The sequence below is a fragment of the Pongo abelii genome, chromosome 7 (genome assembly GCF_028885655.2).
Source record: "Pongo abelii isolate AG06213 chromosome 7, NHGRI_mPonAbe1-v2.0_pri, whole genome shotgun sequence".
Classification (NCBI taxonomy): Eukaryota; Metazoa; Chordata; class Mammalia; order Primates; family Hominidae; genus Pongo; species Pongo abelii.
Genome location: NC_071992.2, coordinates 17533218 through 17549050, shown reverse-complemented (window position 1 = coordinate 17549050; position 15833 = coordinate 17533218). Strand labels below are relative to the sequence as shown.

The 15833-nt window shown below is 39.5% G+C and overlaps 1 protein-coding gene and 1 pseudogene across 1 annotated transcript in view; one reads left to right on the top strand and one right to left on the bottom strand.

Moving 5' to 3' along the window:
• TUSC3 (tumor suppressor candidate 3) overlaps window positions 1-15833 on the bottom strand; it is a 308026-nt gene that overhangs the window by 43038 nt on the left and 249155 nt on the right. The gene's annotated exons all lie outside the window — the stretch shown is intronic.
• Window positions 5232-7678, top strand: LOC100459033 (protein phosphatase 1A-like; annotated as a pseudogene).

Sequence of the window (15833 nt, the reverse complement as noted above, 5' to 3'; positions counted from 1 at the left end):
GCTAGCACTAAGACTGAATGATTGAAGAATAACACTGAATGGCTAAAAAAAAAACCCACTTTCACATGAGGGTTAATAAGCTATCTTGATCCATCCCAAGAGTGTAAAGACAGAAGGAGCTCAATGCAAACTTGTTGAGTTAAAATGATTACATTTTCCCACATTATATTTTATAGATTAAAGTATAAAAATGACACATTTCTTAGAATCATATACATTCTTAACATTTCATATCATTTTTATTCTAAAATAAAATGTGCCTTAAAATTTACAGTATCTTCCCATTGCTGCCAGCAAGTTGTAAGGCAGTTATGATTACCTCATACTTTCTAGTAAGCTCAGGAAAGAACCAATATCAGAACTTACAGGATGGTATTACAAGCTTAGAAGAATACCCCAGAGACAGCAGAGACAGGTGTGCCTTTTATTTTTATTTTTATTTTTTTTGTTTGTTTCAGAAATGCTACATCACCAGTACTCTTAATGGTACAGAGGACTCAGCTGCCTTGAGTTGAAAGTTATTTCAGGGGAGTCAGACTTCCAATTGGAAGAACTTTCAGAAACATTTTAATCAGTCTAGTTCCACTGCATTTTACTTGGCTGATTACACAATGTCTACATCTAAGTGAAATCCTCCAGCAAATATAAAATGTAAATCCCCAGTGATACAAGAGCATTGTTTCCTGGATCAATGGCAGCATTTTTTTCTTTTTTTAATTTTTTTTTGAGATGTGGTCTTGCTCTGTTGTCCAGGCTGGAGTGCAGTGGCGCCATCTCAGCTGACTGCAACCTCTGCTTCCCAGGTTCAGGCGATTCTTGTGCCTCAGCCTCCCGAGTAGCTGTGACTACAGTCACGTGCCACCACGCCTGGCTAATTTTTATATTTTTAGTAGAGATGGGGTTTCGCCATATTGGCCAGGCTGGTCTTGAACTCTTGACCTTGTGATCTGCCCTCTTTGGCCTCCCAAAGTGCTGGGATTGCAGGCATGAACCACCACACCCAGCCCATTTTTTTCTTTCTTCGTGTTATATAAAATCATGGTATATGTTACATTCCATGAGCTATTGGAATCAATGGAATAAGGCATATCATGTTGAAAAGATCTACACTCGTGTACTGTTAACAATAGGTTTCTGTTCATTTTCCACTATTGGGAGTAATCCAAACACCCACTGTCCTCCACCCTCAATAAGCTGCCTTTTTTGGGACATGTGGCAGCCGTTGAGTGCAGATGGCCAGGAGTACATGTATTTGCTCAGTGAGAAATTAATTAAGGTAGATGAAACCTGTGACCTAATTGGTTGCAACCACGGCCGTATTTTTACAGCAGTAACAAGTGTATAGCTACCTATTGCTATGTCTGAGACTATTTCTTTCACAGGAAAATAGATATATTGAAATCAAAACCATTTTCTCAAAATTATGCTCCTAGTAATTGTATCAATATGTGCACTTTCATATTTTGACTCCCATAGAAATAGTTAGAACGTACACAGACAACCTCCTGAATGTTACCTTCTCTAACACTTTCTAATTGTTTTCTGTTTGTGATTCTTTTGAACCTTTCAGTCTACAATCCTCTAGCTGTAGAAACAGATAATTTTACATTGAGTACCTATTTGTTTATAGGATTTATATTCATGGCAGCAAATACATTTCAACTTAAGATGCACTTTAATGCCTGCTGACAATACAATTAAAACTTCTCATCTAAGTTGGATGTCCCCAAAACCTTGACAAGAAAACCAATAAAAGTAGTCTTGCATCGTGTGTCCTATTTGGAGAATAAAAGGAATGCAAATTAAGTCAATGAGAAACCATGGGCAAAGTATTTCAATTGATCATCATCAAAGAGAACATAAAATCCTCTGTTCTTCAAATAACCTATTACTGTTTTTATTTTCTTTTCTATTTTTAATCTTGCAAGAATCAGTGACTGGAGAACTGGCTCGGCTATTTTATACAGGCTTTTGCTACTCAGACAAATGTGACAGCCGTCAAGGAAACTTAAAAACTTAATTTAGCCCCAGATGGTTCTTTTAACCTTTACTATATTGTCAAAGCACTATAAGCTTTAAAATTTAAAAAGTCAATTTATCCTGCCACCTATTCACTTCCTTCACCCCTCTCCTCATTTGCCTTTTCCAAATTGAATACATAGGTCAATTTTTATATTCACCTGGTCGCTCACATCCACTAATTCTTTGCCTTTCACTTGCTTCTTTGTGCCTGTTCTGCAAACCCCCAGTTCTGGTTGGATCCAGCTCTCTGCAAATAAAGATTGACTACTTTTTCCAGTCTCCTTGACAGCTGGCTGAAGCCCTGGGACTGATTTCTGGTCAGTGAAATGTCGGCAGAAAAGGTGGCAACTACCCCCGGGCTTGACTCCTAAACATCTGTGAAACTGTCTGGTTCTTTCTCTTATGATCGTGAAGGAATTTTGGTGGACTTCGAAGTTAGGAGTAGGGTGTGGAGGAGATGTAGTTACAGACGCTTGATGTGGACAGTTAACTATGTGAAGAGCGACTGTTACCCCTAAACTTCTTTGGAATGTGACAACAGAGAGGAAAACAAAAAGCCTTCACTTTGTTATGTCTCTGAGATTTGGGAGCTGCTTGTTAGCTTCATTTGCTTACCCTAACCAATAGAATTAACACCAACAATGGGTCCTTAAATGCTACGAGACAACCATGTGACATTTCCCAAGCATGTTCACACTCCTTGTCTCCTAAATGATTTTCTCATACCTTTTTTTTTTCCTTTCCTCACTCTCTGCTGATCATCTTGCTTCTTATTTAACTGAGAAACTGGAAGTAATCAAAGGAGAATGTCTATAAGCTCCACACGATCACGTCTCCTTACTCACCCAGCATCTGCCTGGATGTGCCCTGCTTCCCTGGTGTCAGCGGTCCTGTCTAAGATGACTCTGTAGGTGTATATACTGGTAAATGTTTCGGATCTTTACGTCAGACTCTCAGCAATTCTTTCCTATATTTGGACAATGGAAGACCTGGTGGCCTTAATGGAGATTCTCTACAGATGCAAATTTCCCCCACAAAAGACAACTTTGCAGGGCAACTTCAGTCTGCTGGCCATGTGGCAGCCATCTCAAAATATGTCAAAGAAATATATTTGGGGATAAAATATTTTTATTTTCTTCTCCCACCCACCCCCACCCCCCACACCAAGATAGGATCTTGCTCGGTTACCCAGCCTGGAGTGCAGTAGTGCCATCATGACTCATTGTAGCCTTGACCTCCTGGGCTCAAGTAATCCTCCCACCTCAGCCTCCCAAGTAGCTGGGACCACAGGCATGTGCTATCACACCCAGCTAAGTTTTTTATTATTTGTAGAGACGACATCTCCCCATGTTGCCCAGGCTGCTCTCAAACTCCTGGGCTCAAGTGATCCGCCCACCTTAAGTTCCCAAACTGCAGAGATTATAGACATAAGCCACCATTCCCAGCCTTGATTTTCTTCCCCAGAGTATTCAACATCTCATGTATACTGAATTGGCATGGAGGAAATAGTTTAACATGCAATACTCTAAGCCAGCGGTTCTTTAGGTACAAAGGGCAGCAGAATCACCTGAATGACCTATGAAAACATGGGTTTCTGAGCGCCACCCCCAAAATTTCTGATTCAGTTGTTCTGGGGTGGGACCTGAGAATTACATTTCTCCCAAGTCTGCAGGTGATGCTTCCGCTGCTGGTCCAAGGACACACTATAAGAACCACTGTTTAAGGCTTGCTACCAAAAGTGTGATCCCTGAACCAGCAGCAGACATTATCCAACAGCATGTAAGAAATTCAGAATCTGTCTATCCCAGAACTATTTAATTGGAATTTGCATTTTAAGTAGGAAATTTAACAAGGTGTATTCTCTCAGTAATTTGCATGCATATTAGAGTTTGAAAAGCATTCAGATTTTTAAAAATAAGAGGGATATAGGATTGAATGTTTTCCTTAAGGCAAGCAGAAGTCTGGCATTGCCAAGTGTAAAGAAAGCCAAATGTTGAGAACTGTTAAGTAATATAGTTACAGTAGTTCTTCTTATCCGTGGTTGCACTTGCTACGGTTTCAGTTACCCTTGGTCACTGAAAATAGGTGAATACAGTACAATCAGATATTTTGAGACAGAGAGAGAAGCTACATTCATAAAACTTTTATTACAGCATGTTGTTATAATTATTCTGTTTTATTATTGTTGCTGCTAATCTCTTACTGTGCCTAACTGATAAATTAGACTTCCTTATAAGTATGTATGTATATGAAAAACAACATTTATAGGACTAGATACAATCTACAGTTTCAGGCATCTATGGGTGGGGGGGTCTTGGAATGTATCCACCTCACATAGGTGTAACATCAAAGCAGCAAAAAACTAACATAACTAACTTCATTTTTGTTTAAGGGACCTTTACCTATTCCCGCACATAGGCAAGTATAATTATAGAGCACTGAGATCATATACAAAAACAGCAATCATGTAGTTTTTCAGAAAGAACTCTGAGTTTAAAGGAGAAGTGACTATGTTTTGTTAAAGATTTATGGAAATACTGTGACCTGACCAGGGAAAAGAAGTTCCCAACATCCTCACGCCTCGCTGGTGCCCAGATTCCTGCAGTCATCAGTTACCTCTTGCCCTGAGCCCTCCATCTTCCTCCTGCCCTTGACATAAAAAGAGCCAAAAATTTGGAATGACTTAAGATGGTACTTTAGCATGACAGTCTGCCATCATCTGGGTTTGCTGGCTTTCTGAATAAACCTGCTTTTCCTCCCACCAACCCTTGTCTCTTGAGTTTTGCCTTTCAAGCAGTGAGCAGCCAAACTTGGGTTTAGTTACGGGGCACTATTGTACATATTACGCAAAATAGCTATAATTGTATATATATCTTAATTATATGTGTGTATGTGTATAATTTGTTTGTAGTCTATGAACACGTTATCTTTTTTTAAAAAAAGACAACCTATGTAGGTTGAGGAGCTTCAGAATCCCTGAAAGCATAATTAGCCACCCAGGTGACCAAGAGCTCAGAATGAGGCAGAATTTCTAGGGTGGCAGCAGGCCAAAGCTAACACTGACTGACACCTGTGCTTAGAAATTGTCGAAAATGGAGAAGCCATTGGGCAAGTTCACAGTTACATCTTTGGCACTCTTACTCCTGGGAACTATAAAAGACTTATGCTTGGGCTGCTTCCATGTTCTTAGCTTCATGTAAGACGTAACGATGGCAGGTCTGAGAGCAGGAAAAGATGTTCAGTAAGAGAATAATTCTGGACAGCCTCATTAAAAGGCTGGAAGCAGAATTGGCCAACAAGAGGTATATACTGAGAGAACTTTTCTAACCCCTTAAGCTTTCTTTGTCCAATATCAAAAACTCTCACTGATAGTAATAAAATGCAAAGGAATATTAAGAAAGGGTTACATAAGTAAATGTATCATTTTATCTCCTAGTGTTCTGGAGATAGCATTTTTTAAACAATTATATTCTTTTTATGTTTAATATATTAAAATAAAATTTAGTATTAAAATAATAACCAATAGTTGAAACAAAAAGTGTTTGAAATGTTCTTAAGTTTCTTAAGGAACACATTATACCAGGTGAAAGAAGTTTGCTTAAAGATTGTAGGTAATTGTTACTCAAATCTTTTCTAATACTGGTCAGAAAACAAAGCTTCCCTAATCTCTACAATAAGATGATATGAGTATTTTAATAATATGTTCAAAAGCTAGTATATGTAGGGTACTTTAAAATTATACTAGCATAAAGTTTTTAAAAATAATTTCAACTTTCATTTTAGATTCAATAGGTACATATACAGGTATGTTACATGGTTACATCACACGATGCTAAGGTTGGGGATGCAAATGCTCTGTCCCCCAGATCTAGAACGTAGTACCCAAAAGTTAGGTTTGCAACTCTTGCTTTCCTTCCTCCATCCGCATTCTGTTAGTCCCCAGTGTCTATTGTTGCCATATTTATGTTCATGAGTTCTCAATGTTTCGCTCCCACTTATGAGAACATGCAGTATTTGTTTTTCTGTTCCTGTGTTAATTTGTTTGGGATAATGGCCTCCAGCTGCATCCACATTGCTGCAAAGGACATACTTTTGTTCTTTTTTATGGTGTTTAGTAGTCCAACATGTATATGTACCACATTTTCTTTATCCAATCCACCATGGATGAGCACCTAGGTTGATTACGGTGCTATAGTAAACAGCACTGTTGTGAACATAAAAGTGTATGTCCTTTTGTAGAACGATTTATTTTCTTTTGGATATATACTCAGTGGTGGGATTTCTGGGTCGAATGGTAGTTCTGTTTTACATTCTTTGAGACATTAAAAGCTTTAATTTCTTTGCTTTCCACAGTGGCTCAATCCATTTACATTCCCACCAACAGTGTATAGGCATTGCCTTCTCTCTACAGCCTTGTTTTGTTGTTGTTGTTGTTGTTGTTTACTTTTTTTGGTTTTGTTGTAGATTTTTGATTTTTTAATACAGACCTAGAGGATTATGACATAATGGGACCATCTTTAGACAAGCAAAGATGGAAGAGCGTAATGCCTAGGGGCGGGGTAATGAGCTGCGATATGAGCTACGCAGCATGCAAGGTTGGCGTATTGAAATGAAGGATGCACATAGGGCTGTGATTGCTTTGCCAAGTGGACTTGAAAGGTGGTCATTCTTTGCTGTGTATAACGGGCATCCTGGTTCTCAGGTTGCCAAATACTGCTGTAAGCATTTGTTAGATCACATCGCCAATAACCAGGATTTACAGGGTCTGCAGGAGCACCTTCTGTGGAAAATGTAAAGAATGGAATCAGAACAGGTTTCCTCGAGATTGATGAACACATGGGAGTTATGTCAGAGAAGAAACATGGTGCAGATAGAAGTGAGTCAACAGCTGTTAAGTGTCTTACTTTGTCCCCAACATACTTATTTCATTAACTGTGGAGACTCTAGAGGTTTACTTTGTAGGAACAGGAAAGTTCATTTCTTCACAAATCACAAATCCGCTGGAAAAAGAATGAATTCAGAATGCAGGTGGCTCTGTAATGATTCAGCATGTGAAAGGCTCTCTGGCTGTATCCATAGCCCTTGGGGATTTTGATTACAAATGTATCCATGGGAAAGGTCCTACTGAGCAGCTTGTCTCACCAGAGCCTGAAGTCCGTGATATTGAAAGATCTGAAGAAGATGATCAGTTCATTATCCTTGCATGTGATGGTATCTGGGATGTTATAGGAAATAAAGGGCTCTGTGATTTTGTAAGATCCAGACGAAGTCACTGATGACCCTGAGAAAGTTTGCAATGAAATAGTCGACACCTGTTTGTATAAGGGAAGTCAAGACAACGTGAGTGTGATTTTTGATCTGTTTTCCAAATGCACCCAAAGTATCACCAGAAGCAGTGAAGAAGGAGGCAGAGTTGGACAAGTACCTGGAATGCAGAGTAGAAGAAATCATAAAAAAGCAGTGGGAAGGTGTCCCTGACTTAGTCCATGTGATGTACACATTAGCCAATGAGAACATCCCCAGCCTGCCATCTGGAGGTGAATTGGCAAACAAGCAGAATGTTATTGAAGCCATTTATAAAAGATGGAATCTTTATAAAAATGATGAGAGTGACTCCACATCAGCTGATGCTATGGTGCTAAAACTGCTCATCTAGCCATGGAGTTTACCTTCACCTCCAAAGCTGAGTACAGCTCAGCTTTGTTGAAACTTTTAACATCCATCCTCAACTTTAAGGAAGGGGATATGACATGGGTAAGAATGATTACACCAGAGAACTTCAGCAGTACAACTTCTGGCTCATAACTGATTTTTTTTTTTATAAATTTGACACTTATGTAAACGTGATTTCAAACCATAATTCAAACATACCTTGATCCTCTAGGTAGTACCAGCTGGTACTAATTCTACTGAAACTATTCCAAAAAAATCTAGGAGGAGGGACTCCTCCCTAACTCATTCTATCAAGCCAGCTTCACCCTGAAACAAAAACCTCACAGGACACAACAAAAAAGGAAAACCACGGGCCAATATCTATGATGAAAATAGATGTAAAAATCCTAGCAAACTGAATCCAGTAGCACATCAGAAAGTTAATTTACCATGATCAAGTAGGCTTCACTCCTGGGATGCAAAGTTGGTTCAACATATGCAAATCAATAAATTCGTCACATAAACAGAACTGAAAACAAAAATCACATGATCATCTCAATAGGCACAGAAAAGGCTTTTAATAACATCCAACATCCTTTCATAATAAACCATCAACAAACTAGGCATCAAAGGAACATACATCAAAATAATAAGATCCATCTATGACAAACCCAGAGCCAACATCATACCAAACAGGCAAAAACTGAATGCATTTCCCTAAGATCTACAGCAAGACAAAGATACCCAGTCTCAACCACTTTTATTCAACATAGTACTGGAAGTCTTTGCCAGAGTAATCAGGCAAGATAAAGAAATAAAAGGCACCCAAATAGGAAAGGAGAAGTCAAATTATCTCTCTTTGCAGACTTAATGATTATATACCTAGAAAATCCTAAAGACTCCACCAAAAGACTCCTGGATTCTGATAAACAACTTCAGTAAAGTTTCAGATACAAAATCAGTGTATGAAAATCAGTAGCATTTCCATACACCAATAACATTCAAGCTCAGAACCAAATCAAGAACACATTCTCATTTACAGTTGCCACACACACAAAAATAAAATACCTACAAATACATCTAACCAAGGAGTTGAAAGATTTCTACAAGAAGAACTAGAAAACACTGTCGAAAGAACCTACAGATGACACAAACAAATAAAAAATATTCCATGCCCATGGACTGGAAGAATCAATATTGTTAAAATGGCCATACTGCCCAAAGCAATCTATAAATTCAATGCCATTCCTATCAAACTACCAATTTCATTCTTCACAGAATTAGAAGAAAAAAAACTAGTTTAAAATTCACATAGAAGCAAAGGAGAATCAACATAGCCAAAGCAATCCTAAGCAAAAAGAACGAAGTTGGAGGCATCACACTACCCAACTTCAAAGTATACTCTTAGGTGATAATAATCAAAACCACATGGTACTGGTACAAAAGCAGACACATAGACCAATGGAACAGAATAAGGAACCCAGTGATAAAGCTGCACATCTATAGCCATCTGATCTTTGACAGAATCAGCAAAAATAAGCTGTGAGGAAAGTACTCCCTATTCAATAAATGGTGTTGGAATAGCTGGCTAGCTATATGCAGAAGAATAACCCCAACCTCTCACCACATACAAAACTTACCTCAAGATGAATGAAATATGTAAATGTAAGACCTCAAACTATAACAATCCTAGAAGAAAACCTAAAAAACACCAGTCAGGACATCAGCCTTAAGAAATAATTTATGACTCAGTTCTCAAAAGCAATTGTAAATAAAACAAAAATTGACAAGTAGGACATAATTAAAGAGCTTCTGCACAGCAAAAGAAACTATAAACAGAGTAAACAGTGTGAACTTTTTAAAAATGTATTTAACCATCTCACACCAGTTAGAATGGTGATCATTAAAAAGTCAGGAAAGAACAGATGCTGGAGAGGATGTGGAGAAATGGGAACACTTTTACACTGTTGGTGGGAGTATAAATTAGTTCAACCATTGTGGAAGATAGTCTAGTGATTCCTCAAGGATCTAGAACCAGAAATACCATTTGACCCAGCAATCCCATTACTGAATATATACCCGAAGGATCATAAATCATTCTACTATAAAGACACATGCACACTTATGTTTATTGCAGCACTAATTACAATAGCAAAGACTTGGAAACAACCCAAATGCCCATCAATGATAGACTGGATAAAGAAAATGTGGCACGTATACACCATGGAATACTATGCAGACATAAAAAAGAATGAGTTCATGTCCTTTGCAGGGACATGGATGAAGCTGGAAACCATCATTCTCAGCAAACTAACACAGGAACAGAAAACCAAACACCGCATGTTCTCACTCATAAGCAGGAGTTGAACAACACAGACACAGGGAGGGGAACATCACTGGGGCCTGCCAGGGGGTGGGGGAAAAGGGGAGAGAGAGCATTAGAACAAATACCTAATGCATGCAGGGCTTAAAACCTACACGACAGGTTGATAGGTACAGCAAACCACCATGGCACGTGTATACCCATGTAATAAACCTGCACGTTCAGCATATGTATCCCAGAACTTAAGGTAAAATATAAAAATAAAAAATCTATTTAACCTTTTATGCTACTGAAATTTCCTGCTTGTATTTCAACCTTACATAAGAAAAATATATTGTTGTCATATTAAATTCTTTAGTTCTCCTTGTTTAATGTGACCTTTCTCATCTTCCATTGGAAATGTTTTGATTTCAGAAATTCTAGTGCATGTTGAAAGAAGTTACTGATTTTTGTCATCATATGTATGGTTATCTGTCTAATTAGGATGATAGTACTAAATTTACTAAGATATATGTGCATTTCAATGCAATATTAGGCTTTACTTTTTTTTCCTGGGAAAGAATGATGAAAAATTGCCACAGAATTACATTGCCTGAAAGATAAATTCTCTTTGTTTTAATAAAGCATGTTTTAGGCAATTTGGAAATGACTCACCCCTCACTGTTAACTTAGTGAACTGGTTATGATGACCAACATTATGAAGGTAACTAACCTCATGAAAGTAAACTTTTAGAAGAGTGAACATCAACATTGACCTTGGTCTTATATTTAATTCTCTGTCTTCTTTCAGCCAATATTACCATAAGTTGTTTACTGAATCACACATGTACCTAAAATAAATCCTTTTTATGCTGCAATTATTGCAGGTGACATAGTGTACACCTACTAATTGCGTATGCTTCTTGATTTTTTTAAGAAAACTTTTCTGCTGGAATGACCACTGAGTATGAACGCAATTAGTGATTTTCTGCTACATCTAGCCACATTCTGGGTACTTGATTACACAAATGGCTTTTCTTTTGAGAAGATATGCTTCATTTGAGTTACCTATGAATTTTGTCTTTTATCTGATTAATGTTCCTTAGACTGGCCACAGATGGACTATATGACCAGTAGGGACATATTTCTGGACAAAAAAAAAAGTAATTAATCCTGTGTTTGCTTATTCAATAGATGAATTACAGCCATGTCCCGCATGAGGAAAAATGAAGATACAAAAAATTAGCTGGGCGTGGTGGCATGCGCCTGTAATCCTAGCTAGTTGGGAGGCTGAGGCAGCAGAATCGCTTGAACCCGGGAGGCAGAGGTTGCAGTAAGCCGGGATCAAGCCGCTGTACTCCAGCCTGGCGACAGTGCAAGACTCTGTCTCAAAAAAAGAAAAGAAATTTTGCAATTATTTATATTTATTCCTGTATGAAATTTTCATAATTAATATTTGAGGAATAGCTCAATCACAGTGTAATTTACTTAAGCACCACGGACAAGCAAAACATTTATTAAGATCTCATGTTTTGACAAGAAAGAAGGCGTGTTAATTTCCTGATAATTATTTCGGGCTCTTCATGCCCGTAATGTGGGTGGGATTTCACCCAGTGACCCTTACAGCACCACTCTCTATTGCGGATTAAAATATGTTTAATGAATCATCTTCAAAACCAAAGTCTCGGGCATCCCTCCTTCTACTGTTATGTGGTGTGTCTTCAAAAGCACATGAACGGAACAAGAGTCACGTGTAACAGCACTACAGCTTCCCAACTCCACACCCTCTCCCATGTAAATATTGCCCAAGATTCTTCTGGAAGAACAGCTGATCAGAAGCGAAGGTCCCAAAGGACCTGATAGGAAAAGCTAAGAGACTAAAAGCAAATCTAATTGCAGCTGTTCATGTCTTTTCCCCAGGATTTCTGAGTCCTCTCTCCCATTTCAAAATCCCCACTATAGCCTTCAGGATCCTTGTTTACTCAATTTCTTGAACAGCATTGCCTATTTATACCCGGCTACAAGAGCATCCAAATGAGAGAAAACTCATCCCATGGTGTCAGGAGGTTCTCTCGTGGCTCTAGAACCCCTCCGAGCCCAGCAAGGGTGCGTTCTACATGGACTGCCACACCCAGCCCCATACAGCTCTCACAACCCTCATGGTGCTTTTATCCTTATGCTTCTCTGGGTTTTTGATCAAGTTGCCTGCCATATACTGCCTCCAATTTACCCAGCCATCTACAGACACTGAGCCACCATATTTATGAAAAAACACAAGATACCAAAATGGACATGCCATTTTGTATTTCTCTTTCTTTTTCCTCAAGGCTACTAATTAAAAAGTTTTAACAAAAATAGCAATGGAGCCCAATGACTTCTCCAAGAGAATTTGTGAAACTCCTTCATCACACAAATATGACAGCTTCAACAAACATGCTCTTAGCCACCCCACACATTGATGTATTCTTTAAACTGTTCCTGTTACAGCCCCTCAACTCCATACCACTAATCTCCCAAAAACGCTCTCAGGATTTAGGCTCTAAGCAAAATGGTAAAAATGATCCATTACAAATGCCATGGCAATGTAAGGAAATTACTGTACATGGTCTAAAAAGGAGAGGTGAGCGTAATCCACCCTTTGTTTAGCATATAATCCAGAAATAACCATAAAAATGGGCAATCAGCAGCCCTTGGGGGTGCTCTGTCTATGGAGTAGCCATTCTTTTATTCTTTTACTTTCTTAATAAACGTGCTTTCACTTTACAAACTCACCCTGAATTCTTCCTTGTATGAGATCCAGAACCCTCTCTGGGGATCTGGATCGGGACCCCTTTCTTGTAACAGTTAAAATAGTGCAGGCATGTAATAAGAGCTCAATACATATTTGTTGTATAGATGATTAAGTGACCAGAAAAGTCTCTAGCCATATTGCTTGGAGTTTTCAGAACAAGCATGCTATAGAATCTTAGGGTGTGGCGGGAGACCAATAGAAGACAATGAAAACTGTAGCAAGTTAAGAGCATGTTGCATATTTCTTGTGTTTGAAAAAGGGTGTTACTATAGCTGTGCCATGAATGTCTCAGTATGCATAAAATACTAAGAAGGCACTTTTTATATTTCTACATTCTGCAAAGCAGGCTGACAGGTGAGCAGATAGTACAGGCCAGGGATAAGTAGTCATAAAATCAGTATTGCTCTGAAATCTGCTCATCCCTAGAAGAAAATGTTTTTTTTCTTTCTTGTTTTTTTAAAAAAAGGGTCTCACTCCCGAAATCCGGGCTGGAGTGCGGTGGCATGATCCCAGCCCACTGCAGTCTCAGCAGCCCAGGCTTAAGTGATCCTCCCATCTCAGCCCCCCAGGTAGCTGAGACTACAGGCATGAGCCACCACGCCCGGCTAATTTTTGTATTTTTTGTAGATACGGGTTTTCGCTATGTTGCGCAGGCTGGTCTCAAACTCCTGGAGTCAAGCGATCTGCCCACCTTAGCCTCCCAAAGTGGTGGGATTACAGGCAAGAGCTACCGTGCCCAGCCTAAGAGAAAATGTCATCTATGATGTTGTCAAGTGGTGGTGTCAGAAGAAAGCTACAAAGAGCGAATTTGCCATGAATCTTTTATGTTTCTCTAAGTTTTGTGAGCGTTGCACTGATTGCCCTGTGTTCTGGACTATCCGTTCAAGGAGCAGCTATGGATATAGAGGCAGTGTCTCCTCTGTAGCAAAGGATAAGTTTATTTACAACTTTGGAAGATAGAGGAGTATGTCCCCTTGGACATGCTTGCTGCCTGTTATAACAATTGAGGTTCCCAAAGCTCTCATGGTGTTCTGCTGTCGTGCAACCTACTGAATGTGCAGGGGCCACCTGGCCCTCTTTGTGTTGCCCTGTGGGACATGGAGCTCAGGAAACTGGCACAAACATGCACATGTTCTGGCCACTGCTGCTGTTCGATGAATTGTCTTTCGTCTATGACCTGGGGTCTTATGAGGTCTGTCAACATCCATGAAACTGGGGCAGGCACACTTGTTAGCTTGCAACTAGAGTAAGATTTCAGACCCTTCATAGTCCTTGACAGTTCTGGCATTAAGTGTGGGATGCTGAAAAAGGCATGCCTTTCTAGAAGAGAAAGAATGAGGACCTTATGGGCTGATGAACAAGGTTTGAGAAAAGTCAATGGGAATTGGTAGTAAATATGTTGACCAAATTGTATGGTTAGCTGGACAATAAATAGTACTTCACCACTGCCCATTGACGAGGAGAAACTGGGAAGGGGGACACAGCTGACAATGACCAGGAAGCAGGTTCAAAACATCTAACAAATACTATGTCATTGTTGTCAACTCTCCTCCAAGCAGAGGAACTTCCTTGAGAAACTGATGGTTAATCCGGTGCACTGAATTATAGCAGCTTGTACTAAGATTCATCCTAGGCCAGCAAAAATGTTCACCCCTTTCTGACAACAGTTTTATAGCTGAATGTCTATACTGAGTGTGAAAGGAGGAACCTTTGGGACCACTATTCTGGGCAGAACTAGGATAACTGTTACAGCGCTGGCTGGTTCCCTTGAGACATGTGCTAAGGAGGAATGGTAGCAGCTGGGCCATCTTACAGCTCAATCCCTCCTGCAGTCCATCAGGCCAACTGTGGATCCACTTAAGACAATTGTACATGGACTTAGAGGTGGTTGGTTTTTGTTTTGGGTTTTGTTGTTGTTTGTTTGTTTTGCAGTGCATCCTGGCTGCTGTAAGGGAGCATTAGCCTTGTCAAGGAGATTTCTTGATATAGTTAAACTCTTGGAGAAACCATAGAAGAGACATTGACTAATATTCTGGCTCTTACTGCTCCTGATTGGATTTACAATGCTGATAAAGGAGACCCACTGGAGAATGAGATATTGACCCAATGAAATCTAGATAAATTCCTGTGGGCAGCCGCACCACCATGGAAAATTTCCCTAGTCTTTATATGGAAATAAGGCAAGAGCTTAAGTGATATTAGCATGGAAATAGAGTTGCAGGTGTCCCACATTAAAGTGAACTCATTTAAAATGTTGCCCCTGTAAGAGCCAGTCAAGCCTTAGTTCCCCGAGGATGCAAACCTAGTGGTCCCAGCTGGAAAGCAATGTGACTGCTGATGAGTTATGGGGTTCTCATGGTGTAAATAAGAGGATCCCCCTCACCCAGGAGAGCACTGACTGGGATGAACATATTTGAAGTTCCTTCGGTTGAACCAAAGCTGCCGCCACGCTGCTCAAAACTGAAGGTAAATGTGAAGTCGCTTGCACAGAGCTTCCTTCTTTCTCTGTACTATCCTTCATTCTTTCTCTACCCCTATCTCAGCGACTTTATGGAGAGAGAAGATTAGAGGTGGAGTTGAGGTCTCCTTGTTTCTAAGGTGGAATCAAAGTTTATATCCACCTACTGGAATATGGGAATTTTGAAAAGGGGAAGGATTCAAACTTTTATGGCTTTTTGGATATGGGCACCTAGGGAACTAGCCTACACAGACCCATGAAAGAAAATGGGTCTAGATTCAGCTCATGAGGTTGGGGAAGGCTCACAGTGTGAAAAGAAGGTTAACGTGACCTTATGGGTCTATTCAATGTTCTGTTGTTGATGCTTCTACATATGAATGTACAGTAGACATTGATGTGTTATATGATTGTACTTCTTTGTCCCATACTGCCACAGGCAATTTTTTTGACTGAGAAGAGCCACAATGTAGAGAACTCCTAGTGGGACATAGAAATAGCTCCGTACCTTATATTTCTTTCCTCTCCTAGGTGTTCTATCGGAAATAGTATAGCATCTTAGGGAAAGGAAGATCATAGCCTTGTTGAAGGACTTAAAGGTAGAAAGAATA